The sequence below is a fragment of the Periplaneta americana genome, chromosome 6, assembly GCF_040183065.1.
Source record: "Periplaneta americana isolate PAMFEO1 chromosome 6, P.americana_PAMFEO1_priV1, whole genome shotgun sequence".
NCBI classification, from domain to species: Eukaryota; Metazoa; Arthropoda; class Insecta; order Blattodea; family Blattidae; genus Periplaneta; species Periplaneta americana.
The window spans coordinates 52,796,365-52,809,122 of NC_091122.1; the positions used below are offsets into that span (position 1 = coordinate 52,796,365).

General features: G+C 37.0%; 1 protein-coding gene across 2 annotated transcripts in view; it reads left to right on the forward strand.

Annotated features, from left to right (window-relative positions):
* Positions 1-428: 428 nt before the first annotated feature.
* The window catches only part of trio (trio Rho guanine nucleotide exchange factor), a 2,234,512-nt gene continuing 2,222,182 nt past the window's right edge, over positions 429-12,758 (forward strand). Inside the window, exon 1 of one of the 2 annotated variants that reach the window (XM_069828117.1) lies at positions 429-503. The gene's annotated coding sequence lies outside the window, so the exon portion shown is untranslated. The remainder of the gene's footprint in view (positions 504-12,758) is intronic. The other variant, XM_069828118.1, reaches the window with a different exon arrangement.

The window sequence follows — 12,758 nt, forward strand, 5'->3', positions numbered from 1 at the left end:
CACTATAAACGGAAATATTAATGTACTTTTTAATGTATGCGGGTCGGGACCAACGGTTTAGGTTCACTATAGCCGAGTGTTCACTATAACCGACTTCACTATATCCAGAGTTGACTGTAACTGTTTAATCAAAACTTAATATTTCCTGAATTTGGAAAGCATACTCGTTTTTTTTTTATGGACCGTCGAATCGTTCTTAAAGTAGCGATGGCTTTGAACCCTATTCTAAAAATAGACTCGGAACCCCGCTGCTTGTGAATGTTAAGTGTAGGTTCACAATTCTGTAAACAGTGAGAAAGGATTGAGATAATGATATTAATTATGTCTTAATACAGTTTTGTATTTATGTAAAATTTATGTTGAATAAGTACGTTTAAATGCATTTTAGAAAGCATGTGATATTTGCAACGCATTCTCTGTTTTATTGCAGGGATTCTGTAAAGCCACATGCAGCAACGTGAAGTGTTAGGAAGCTTCGTCGTCGGTCAAGGAACATAGGGTAAGTACATCTTCGCACATTATAGAAATCATAATTTGACTCGCTAAGATATTTTTCTTCTAATTTTAATGTAGTTATAACTCTTGGTAACCAGACGGACGAACTATACGATAACCATGCTACTTTATATATTTAGGTAGTAGAGTGTATCGGGGGAAGTTGCCTAACTTTCTCTTTGATTGAAAATTTAAGATATTGTTCATTTAGTTTTGAATTTCATATTGAAATATCAAAGTCTGGAAGGTATTTTGAAACTACATTTTTGATAAAAAACAGAAAACATTAATTACCTTGAATAATTTCGAGGGAAAAGTTGTTCCGGAGCCGGGTATCGAACCCGGGACCTTTGGTTTAACGTACCAACGCTCTACCACTGAGCTACCCGGGAACTCTAACCGACACCGATCCAATTTTTCCCTCTATATCCACAGACCTCAAAGTGGACTGACAACCGTCAAGCAACCAACTTCGAGTGCACACTAACTCCGTGTGACTTAAATAAAATTGTGGTTTTCTCTTAACGAACAGTGACGTGTATTATGCAAATCAAGATTTCAGGGTATAACTCCCTGTAAAGTTGATTTGAATAATTTCGAGGGAAAAATTGTTCCGGAGCCGGGTATCGAACACGGGACCTTTGGTTCCCGGGTAGCTCAGTGGTAGAGCGTTGGTACGTTAAACCAAAGGTCCCGGGTTCGATACCCGGCTCCGGAACAATTTTTCCCTCGAAATTATTCAAATCAACTTTACAGGGAGTTATACCTGAAATCTTGATTTGCATTAATTACCTTGTTTATAGATATAAGTTTTCTTCTTACCTGCACCCTAGACCTCTTTCCCTGATAGTCGGACAAGATGGAAAGTGCAATTAACACATTTACTGATACATGTATTTTACATGAACTTGGTTTGATACATGTATATAACAAAAATGACTTAATCTAAAGCTCATGGACACTTTCTCACTCTTTTATCACTACTTAGCAGCACAGTTATTGCACAGATTTTTTTGCCGTGTGAAAGAGTAGTGAAATCACTTCTTGCACGCAATGAATTCAATCCAGTACATCTTTTAGTCATCATTCTTTTTAGGCGGCGTTTAAGGGCACGGTAAAGAATCCCTTATTCTTGCGATGCTCTAAAACAGTTCATACTCCCTGTTCTAACATGTTCCATCGCAGTTGAAGATTGTCCTCAATCCACTGACCTCTATCGGAGTACCTTACGTAATGTTTACGCATTCCCTGCAATAAAACAAACAATAAAACTCTTTCAACAAGTTACCATCTTATCCCGAAAAAATTAAGCATCTTCCCCAAGTAGCGGGGTAAGATGCCTAGTGCTGTGACACAACCTAAGATGGTGGAACAAGGTCGTTAGTTGTTAACAATACAATACAAACTTTAGAACTTTTACTACAATATCTCTTACAAAGGTTTGACAGTTATTACGAATTCAAGGATGTATTAAAATTTTAACATACCTTTGCAGTTATTTTATAGCAGAAAAATGAGCTGTTTTCTTGCTTTTCTTCTTCTCACAATAAGAACACGTGGAAAAATGAGTTAGCTTCCACTCTACATACATTCAACTGTCTCAGTGATCATGAAGACAACTGCGTGGCGTTCTCTCTTGGAAGAATGTGAAACTACAAAGAAATAAGCATCTTACCCCGATAGTCATCTCCCCCGATTCACTCTATGAGGTTTGAGTTATGAGACCGACAGTGAAGTTATTCTGAGTCTCTTCTGCAAAGTTGCTGTATTCGTTTTGGTATAGGACTTAAACATTTCTTTCCTAATTCCCTCGGACTTGCAGAATCAGCGTCATTTTATAAAGTGATTTTGTAACAGCAACACTGTTCACCGACTTGAGATGAAAATGTAATACTTGGTGTATGAATTGTGCAGAAGCCGCAACACTTCATCCGTCTTTCGGCTCAGCCGTTCGCAGGATTTTATTACTGAGCTTGCTGTCGGTAATAAACAGTGTAGCATCTGTAAATGCACACACCAAAAACTGGCAATGTAAAGTATTATTAGATATAAGTAGTTAAACATTATTTAATCACGTAAATTAAGGAAGGAAACCTGAATTATGAACTATTCATGTTACAAATATTTGACTAACTTGTTTAAAAAGTGTCTCACCACATTCTGAAATTGTTGTTAAGAAATGAAACCGATGTTTTCTCTGACGCCATTTTTTTTAAATATGGGATTATAGGCTCTATTTGTATACTTAGTTTTTTTTTGGGTTAAAAGTCACAATGGTTTAATTCGGAAGGATTAAGGGCGCAATGTAAGCTATTATTACTGATAATTCTATCCTCTACTAAGTTCATCAATAAAATAGTCGGCTGTATGTGCTATCGTAGAATCTTGTTGGAAGAAAACAAAAGCATGCTTCACAAATGCCTGTTTTCTAATATATTAAACAAGCGTTTCTCAAACTTTTTTGAAGTAGGGACCACTTTTTTAAGTCACAACAGTTCCGCGGACTACCTTACTCTTGTTCCCTTCGAAAGCAAATTTATCATTTTTGTAGCATATTTTAATACCAGTAGGTATAGCCTATTTATATTTTAAAACAGAATTAATTATTTAAAATTGATTTAATTCATTTAATTTTATTTTAGTATTAGTCTGATTAAGATAATGTTAATAGAAAGAATTCATTTTTGTTTTTTAATAAATCTTTAACTTATTAAATAAACAAAATAAAAAATGTTGGTACTCACATGAGATGGATGTCTGCCGATTCTTTCACAGTTGTTCTATATTTGGATGTAAGCTGGTAAGCTTAAGTCGGAGATCGAAACGTACATCGAGTCGATTTCTGTACTTTGTTTTTATTAGAGTTAGTGATGAAAACCTTAAGTCCGGAGTCATTCGAGAGTTCAATAAACTGTTCTCTTTCACTTAATGAAAGTTTGTTATTTTCAATATCGCAATGAAAGAGATCACGAACCCATGAAAAATCGTCATATTTACTTGGAAAATCAGTTTCAAATTGTGACCTCAGAGTTTCGAGATGCGAACATATGTCATTGCATAATTCTTTAACAATAACGAGATCATTTTAACCAAAAAAGGCTCTAGGGTTGGAAATTGTGAAAAAAATCCTCTGTTTTACGGATCTGACTCACAAACCAAGTTTCCTCTGGAATCCCTTTATTTTCTCATGCGCATTGAGAACAGTCAAAGAATTACCTTGTATAGAGAGATTTAGTTCGTTTAGTTTTGAGAATACATCTGAAAGATATGCCAATGTACTTAGCCACATGTCATCAGCTGATGTGCAGGGAAAAGATGGCGAGAAACACCACGTTCATAGTGCTTTAAATCCCACTTTTGTTGCTGAGAGTAAAGTGGGAAGTCGGTAAACAGGTAAGGTAATACATTTCATAAAATATCAGTATTGGAAGAAAAAATGAAAGGTGATTGCCATGTGTCATTTCCAAACTCTGAGATTTTCATCTATAGTGTGATACGCACTTCCTTTGAATTTTATTTTTTCTTCTGTCCTTTTTTGAAGGACCACAAGAGCAGACCTCCAGGACCACAGGTGGTCCACGGACCATAGTTTGAGAAACGCTGTATTAAACCCAGAACTGTTTCACCTACGCCAGGGATGTCAAAACGCTTGCACTGCGTGCTCTCAAGAACCCGCACAAAATTTCCTTAAGAGCGATGATTGTACTGTAGGGTCGCGTTTAAAGCACCTGGCGTGCCAGAAACCTGTCATGTGGTTTATTGCGCATGTCCTATACGGCGATGACGTTTTGAAAATAAAGCCGGGATTCGAAGTTCAAACGCTCAACGACGCAACTAAAATAGCGAACATGGCTTACGCAGCTCAGTGCGACCAGTGTAATATCACAGTCTAGTATATACAGTCGCGAAGCTCAATACGTAGTAAATATGCAAAAATTAAATAGTTGTTCACCACTAGGATCGTTAATATCGCCTCATTACAGGCAATGCAAAATAGAACCGTCACAGTCTATTGTTTCTAGCACCCTCAAAACTCAAGCTTCGTGACTGTATATAGCAGACTGTGGTAATATTGTGACGAGAACTATATTTTGCGAGCGTAGCGAACATAGCTTACGTAGCGTACATAGCGCTCGCTATAAGGACTTCGCAGTGGTTTCATTAAAACATCGCGTTTTCAGGTCACGACCTCTCCTTGTAAGTTTCGTGAAATTATGAATCTACGCAGAGAACTAATTGCATGCCGCGATATCGTAGCGTATTATGACCACACCCATACACGTACAACGCGATAAGGTTCGGACATGAATGTGCTACGCTCTCCGAACCTCTGCTGTCTCGAAATTCACTTAGCACCTGTTGATATGCCCATCCCCTCGCCGCTCTACAGGTATAAGAAATGAAATTCCTTGCCGAATGAAATACGGTGTCGTATATAACCATTCCCGTCCTGCGTGAAATTCTGGTACCCGGTCATAATCCGAAGGGAAGCGGAAGAACAGGAAGCCTACGACATAGCAAACAAGCGGGACATAACTCAAACGAGGTCGGCACTGAAATCGTTTATATTGAGAAAAGAAAACAGGGATGTTGGCAGGCAGAGATTGTCGGTAAATACCACTACGTCACTGTAATTATACTTACGAGTACTTAACGCCTCTTTAGAATTACACGGAGCATTCAACAACGATGACACCGGGTAACAATGATGGTGTGAGAAATATAGATATCATTGTATAGGACTATTCATAATGGATATCGGTATAACTTTCGTTTCTGAACGTTTAAAAATATAGATAGATAGATAGATAGATAGATAGATAGATAGATAGATAGATAGATAGATAGATAGATAGATAGATAGATAGATAGATAGATAGATAGATAGATAGATAGATAGATAGATAGATAGATGGATGGATGGATAGATGGATGGGTGGGTGGGTGGGTGGGTGGGTGGGTGGGTGGGTGGGTGGGTGGGTGGGTGGGTGGGTGGGTGGGTGGGTGGGTGGACGGATGGACGGACGGACGGATGCATTTATTGATGCATAATAAATTATACAAACTCATGTACACAAGATCCTTTGCACGAGCCTGTACGGCCATTCGCGCTATAACTATGCACAGTTTGAATCTTCAAAAGGAAAATAATACCTACTAATAATAAAAATAAAACAACAGTTATCATTATTATTACTATCGTTATTATTAATTATCACAATTACAACTAATCTAACTTCAAACCAAATTTCACAAAAATAATAAAAATAAAATAAATGTAAGATATGAAAAAAGAGAGAAAAATACACAGTGAAACATATATATATATATATTATTATTATTATTATTATTATTATTATTATTATTATTCCTTATTGAAACTGCACGAAATAATCCAACTAATAAATATAAAAATATACAGTTTGCTCCGAAAGTAAACAGAACTCTCCAATTCACAGCCAGGTGAGTTGGATGCTTACTTCCAAGCTTTCGATGGCTAGCTCTGCCATCTTGTATATTCCCTGAAGAAGATGGCAGAGCTAACCGTCGGGAGCTTGGAAGCAAACATCCAACTCACCTGGCTGAGAACACGAGAAGAGTTATTCAACATCAAACGCCGGGAAAGCCTCAAGTTATACAGTTATACTCTCCAAGTTTTTATCTCCTATGTTACAATCCCTCATGTTTGCTCCTCGCGTTATACGGCATACATCTATACTCCGTTCCATAAAGCCTGACAGGAGATGTAAACATTGCCGGCAAAGGAGAAGAGAAGTATAGGCCTAATTGCTATTCAAACAATGGCAGAAGGCTCGTGCCACGAGTTGGACGGTCTGAAGCGTTCTACCCTCCTCCTATTTTAAAAGATAGATTCAGCTATTTGTCTGCAGATGACATCAAAATCTCATTTTTACAAAATTGCTAGTTATTCTGTTGTTACATAACTGCATCCAGTTCATCTTCATTTGATGCAAACTAAACGATTTTAAATTTGAAGCTACCAGAATTATTCTCCGAAATGCTGATATTCATTTTGAATTGTCATATTCAGGGGCAGGTATTTATGGAGATTAATTTTATCATTTGTGTTTTTTAATATTGGTGTCGGCGGAGATTGTTGGAGATTGATTTGGCGGAGATTAATGGAAATTTTGGAAAATAAAATTATTTTGGAATTGGAGTATTAACTTAGTATGAATATACTTTCCAAATAATTAACATTAAAGGTTCGTTGGATTCTGGTAAAGGTGTAATATGGCCAATAGACAATATTTGTTGGATTGAGACTGTATTTAACACATATTCATTAAAAACAAAAAAACTTGCAGCTCTCAAATTAACACTTTCAAATTATTAGTGAAATGTTGAATTAGTCTTTTGAGTTCACTAATGTAATCAGAACATCTGAAATACCATGTAATGTAGCCTACTTGGATATGTAACAAATTCAAGTGAAAGAAAAAATCCGAAAAAAAAAAGAAAAGGAACTCAGAATATAAAATTCGCTATAAAACGACGTAATAGTAATAATTCTCGAATGTGTTCATATTTCGCTATTAGAACTCTAATTTCGCGATTTGTCGCGATTGTTTATACGCGTATTATTAATAAGAATCACTTAATTTATAAAGCTTAGTGAAAATCTGTTGTATATCTAATATGTCGTGATTTTCGCGGTCTCCATAAATACCCGGCCCTGGTCATATTGTACTAAAAGCGATTATTCTTTGCCAGTATAGACCATCGTGAAGTAGTTCAATTGATTCACTGCTTCTGTTGCCATTCAACTCGGCCTTAATCAGACATGAAGTATTAATAAATTTCGAGCAAGTAGGACTTCACCCATTGAATTAGTTGTAGCCGAGACCATTAGTTTGTCAGAGACTATCCAGAGTGCACTGCAGGCGTTGGGTCTACAGGGTTGTTTCCGATCTCTGATAACGAATTTGAATGAGGTCATGTGCGTCAGGAATCATACCAACAGCTGAATTGCGGCGAGAAGTGCCAGACCAGTATTGAGTGATTTCATAATCAGAGTGCACTGTGTATCACAGTAGCAATGCCCAAGAAAATCGAGCCTTTTTGGGAGGGGTACATAACAACCCTTTCCGATGCCAAGTACAGTTACGTGAAAATCATAGGAGCCTGGAAAACACGTGGTTTCATAATTTCAAAGAAAGGCATTTTGTGTATTAATAAGACTGAAAAAGCTCGGTTGGGATTAATTCCAGAGTGGAAAAACCAAGCAAATCCACCTCCCGTTACAAGTCGCCGCACCCCACGACATGATACAAATTAATTCCATTCGAGCTTTGCCAATCCTATTAAGCAATTATAAAGGCATGTTGGGTCCGATAAGTATAATATCAATCAAATAGTGTAAGTTCTTACAGTCAATTACTTAATAATATTAGGTCTACATACATTGAACCTTTATGTTATTACATGAAGTAGTATTTAAAAGTTATGACAAACGTTTTCACCAATAATTTGACATCTTCAGGTCACACCCGCATAAACTTGAAGATTATTATGTCTTCTTTCTTCGTTGTGTACACTTATCAGTTTTTACAGCGTTATCAGCCTATCCCACGATTTCATGGTATCATCTTCCTGGTACATGTATTTTAATGGCATATTGCTCAGATTGCCTATTATACCAGTTTTTAATTTTTAACGATTGTGTTCAACTGGAATATCTTAAGTGTTCATTTTATGTTACTATGTTCTTTTAATGTGACCTGGAGATGCCAAATTATTGATGAAAACGTTTGTAATAACTTTTAAATACTACTTCATGTAATAAGATAAAGGTTCAATGTATGTAATATTGTTAAATAATTGACTGTAAGAACTTACAATATTTGATTAATCTTATTAAGTACACAGAAGATACCTTTCTTGGAAATAACAAAACCTCGTTTATTGCAGGCTTCTTTTATTTTCACTTAATTGTACTTGGCATTGGAAACGGTCGTAATGTATCCCTCCCAAAAAGACTCGATTTTCTTGGGAATTTCTGGTGTGTGTCGCCGTGCACTCTTAACTATGAGCTCACTCACGACTGGTCTGTCACCTCTCGCTACAGTTTAGCTGTCGTGTGATTCCTGACGCACATAATGTGATTCAAATTCATTATCAGAGATCGGAAACAGCCCTGTAGGCTAAATTACACTCATAATGAATAATGATGATGATTATGGTGGAGGAGTTTTGGGATGTCACGGGGAATCGGAGTACCCGAATAAAACCCCTGTGTTACCTGGACTACTGGCTTGTCCAACATAAGACATAAATTCAGGGTGGATCAGGATGTGAACCTGGGCTCCCTGGCTTATAAGCCCGGCCCGCTGACACTGATCCACCGTGGCGGTTGCACTACGAATATTCGAAAATTGTAGGATAAATTTGAGACTAAACCTTACCCTTCAGTGAGAGGCCGACGTCTAACCGACTAAGCTACGGTCAAAGAGTTAATCTCATTAGTTTTGTAAACACCCGTAAGCTGCACCAATTTACGCGAAATGTCTGAGTTAAAAAATGGGACTTTGAAAGTAGTCTTCTGGTGCAAGTGAGTGTGCTAATTTCGACTCGCGGGAATCGATACGGCCTCCACTGTGGCCAACAGTGTGAGAGAAAAGCTGTTCCCGCAGCTGTATGTGCGGATTGTCAACCAAGGAAGCTGTGTCGCGTTAAATATGTACGGGATTATTTTAAAAGCCACAGAATTGCGACTCATTGTGCTAAAAGCGTCGTTCACACCTGCAGCACGAATATATTAAAGGAGAACATCAGCAGTGGGAAAAAGCATACATTTGTGTGTATGAGTGTATGGAAGAGGTGGACGAAAGTTTTTTTGTATGCAGGTTATTTGGATAGATCTTGAATACATTAGGCAGAGGTCTGCATCGGACGTTTTCGCTCGAGCGCCAAGTAGTTCATAGCATAATCCGATAGGTAGCGCACATGCATGATGGGTAAAATTGTCACGAGCAATAAATCCTCGAACGGTATAAGCCGAGCGTTAGACATTCGTTCTTGTTACAGTGATGAACTGTGTAGTAACATCATAGATGTTTATCATTTCAAAACTTTGCAGTGTTTAACTAACCTCTCCATAGTACAACTACAAAACTTGCTTTAAAATGTAATATAAATGTTGTAGGTAAATGTTTTTTTTTCTCCCCCACACAGGAGTGATTTTGTTTTTGCCATATCTGATAGATGTTATTGGATGTAAACGTAATTATTATAAACGGAGAACACAATCACGATAATGCAAGAACTGTATCAAGTTTTCTAGTAATAATAATAATAATAATAATAATAATAATAATAATAATAATAATAATAATAATAATCTCTAATAATTAGTGTATCAATCTTTGCGTCTGTAACAGTTGTGCAGCATGATTATTCGTTTTATTATATTTTGTGTGACGTTATCTCTGTACTAATATTGTTATTAATCTACTGCTATATGAATAATATTTTGTAAAACGTTTCCACATTGTCGCAGTATATAGGCGGAACACTATGTATTGACCTATCATATTATTATATGTGGTAAATCAAATATTGAATAATTATTAATTAGCAATAATAACTGTATATCGATGTTTTTCATACCATTTTATATATAACTTCATGTTCCAGTTTTGGTACGTTCCATTGACTGTTCCATTAAACGTTTGTCATAAATGCAGAAAATAAACCTTATTTTTACCGTGTGAGCAAAACACATGTGTATCTTATCTGTCGCCTTCCATACAAGATAAGACATGTCGGTGAGATGACCTTGTACTGTGCTTCTATTTATTACGAGCGTATCACGACCATTCGTATCTCATTCGAGGGTGCGACACTCGACCGAGTTCAGGCGAGCGATTTAACTCCAATGCAGCACTCTGACATTAGGCATCAGGAGGTAGGGATGATTTAAGTGAGAAATTTCGTTCGGCGGCTAGCCCCGCAACTATTGCAAAAGTGATTCAGGAAGGTCCCTAACGATTAGATGTCACTAAAGATAAGAATTTACCAACAGAGACTACACGGTTAGGTATGCATAGAGTATTTATTGTTGAAAGAGGGAGTGAGCGTAGCTAACAATGCAGGTGCATGGGTACTTGTACAGGTAAACGTTCACTACATCGTATCGCACTCCTCGTACGAATCGCACGCAACGGATATTTTAAGTACAGTGCGTTCGCCGTAACGGCTTTACTTCATCGTCTCATTGGATTCCCTATCAGCTGTTTAAAACATATGACGTATGATATTGACATTGCTGAAAACAGAGGAGTTTTGAGGTTACGTCTATTAATCATGAGTGTTAGCCAATAAGAATTTGTAATTGTTTCATGCTTCTTAATTGAAGAGGAAGAAACGAAAGAGATATTGGTTACATAATATATATGTAAGAAACGACTTGATTACTGTAATGGGAATGCCTCAAATTATATAATTCTTTGCAGTTTTCCGTCTGCCATTTTGGGGCGCGACGTTGAATATAGCACAACATAATAGTAGACTAACAGTTGACCAATTAAAATTGATTTATTAAAGAAGACCATGATCGCACGCATCGCAAATGTTGCTCATCCGAGAAACGTGACGGATTTACCGAAAGCCAATGCGTGCGATACGATGTAGTGAACGCGGTTACATAACAATTACAGCAAAGATAGTCTTTTTCCGATCCGTGCGATTCGTCCGATGAGTGCGATACGATATAGTGAACACTCACCTTTAGGGAACTCTGCCGTGGTATAAGCAGGGTGAGGTTGTAGCTTTATGTGGTTAACCAATCAACGAATCGCAGTGCAATGTAAACAAACCAATTGAAGGGTCCACTGCAAGAGGGAGCTATGCCACAAAGTTATGATCAGTGAAATTTCAAGTTTTTTTTAGGCGTTTCCTACCATCTGTTGCTCATTGTCCTAAACTATATACATGTGGCAGTGCTCGAACCAATGCCAGAGCACTCTAATTCTAGAATACGATCCTTTTCGTAACAGACTTATTTTTCTCACGTTATGGTTAATGTGATATAGCTCCCTTTTGCAGCGAACTCGTAAATTGCAGGAGCACAACGCTGAAAAACGTATCCACATTCACATTCGTTATCATAGATCGGAAACAACCCTGTAATTTATGAAAAAATATGTATCTTTGTTCTAGAAATAAAGTATAATAATAATAATATATTATTATTATTATTATTATTATTATTATTATTATTATTATTATTATTATTAGTCCACACCTTTGGAGTAACGGTTAGCGCGTCCGGCCGCGAAACCATGTGGCCCAGGTTCGGGACAAGTTACCTGCTTGAGGTTTTTTCTGGGGTTTTCCCTCAACCCAATATGAGCAAATGCTGAGTAACTATCGATGCTGCACTCCGGACTCATTTCACCGGCATTATCACGTTCATATCATTCAGACGCTAAATAGCCTAAGATGTTGATAAAGAGTCGTAAAATAGCCTACTAAATATATTATTATTATTATTATTATTATTATTATTATTATTATTATTATTATTATTATTATTATTATATTGAAAGTTCGAGATTTTTCTTAAAATTTTACATTTTTCTTTTAGATTTTTGTTTAAACATTTATTATTATTTTGTTTCAAATTGCATGAAATTATTACCAGTTTATCATGAACATACTGTACTCCAACCACGAGAAAGTCTCTGGGGAATGAGACGCAGCGGGGTAATGCTGTGAATGAATGTTGATGTCACAAGGTCACACACGTGGGTACTCGTATCTCTAATGGCTAGCTCTCACAGCACAAACGATAACATTGATACACACATATTTATACTACCCTAGTTACAAAATTAGGTCACTGTTAATCTCTTGGTCTTTTAATCCCTCCATACAGGAAATAAGATATGCAGGAGAGCGCATGATTTTTAAACTGCCCTTATAACGGTAATATTATCTATCTACTTCGCTCCAATAGATGATGCACATTCCTTTTACGGTTGATCTCCTGGTTGGAGAACAGTATTTAACTGGTAGAATATGTTATCCCAGTACCAAACGGCGTTTACGACAAGTTTTTAAGAATTCCACTATCCTCTTTAATGCAGCAGACACACAAGAGCGAACAACGGGAATAGATCACGCTCATGTCTGGTCAGGCTGTGTGTGATAAAGCTGCTTAAGCAGAGAATTAACTATTCACGTTATGATCGGAGATGATGTCGCTGCTAGAATATTGACAATTGCTTATGTGTATCAGT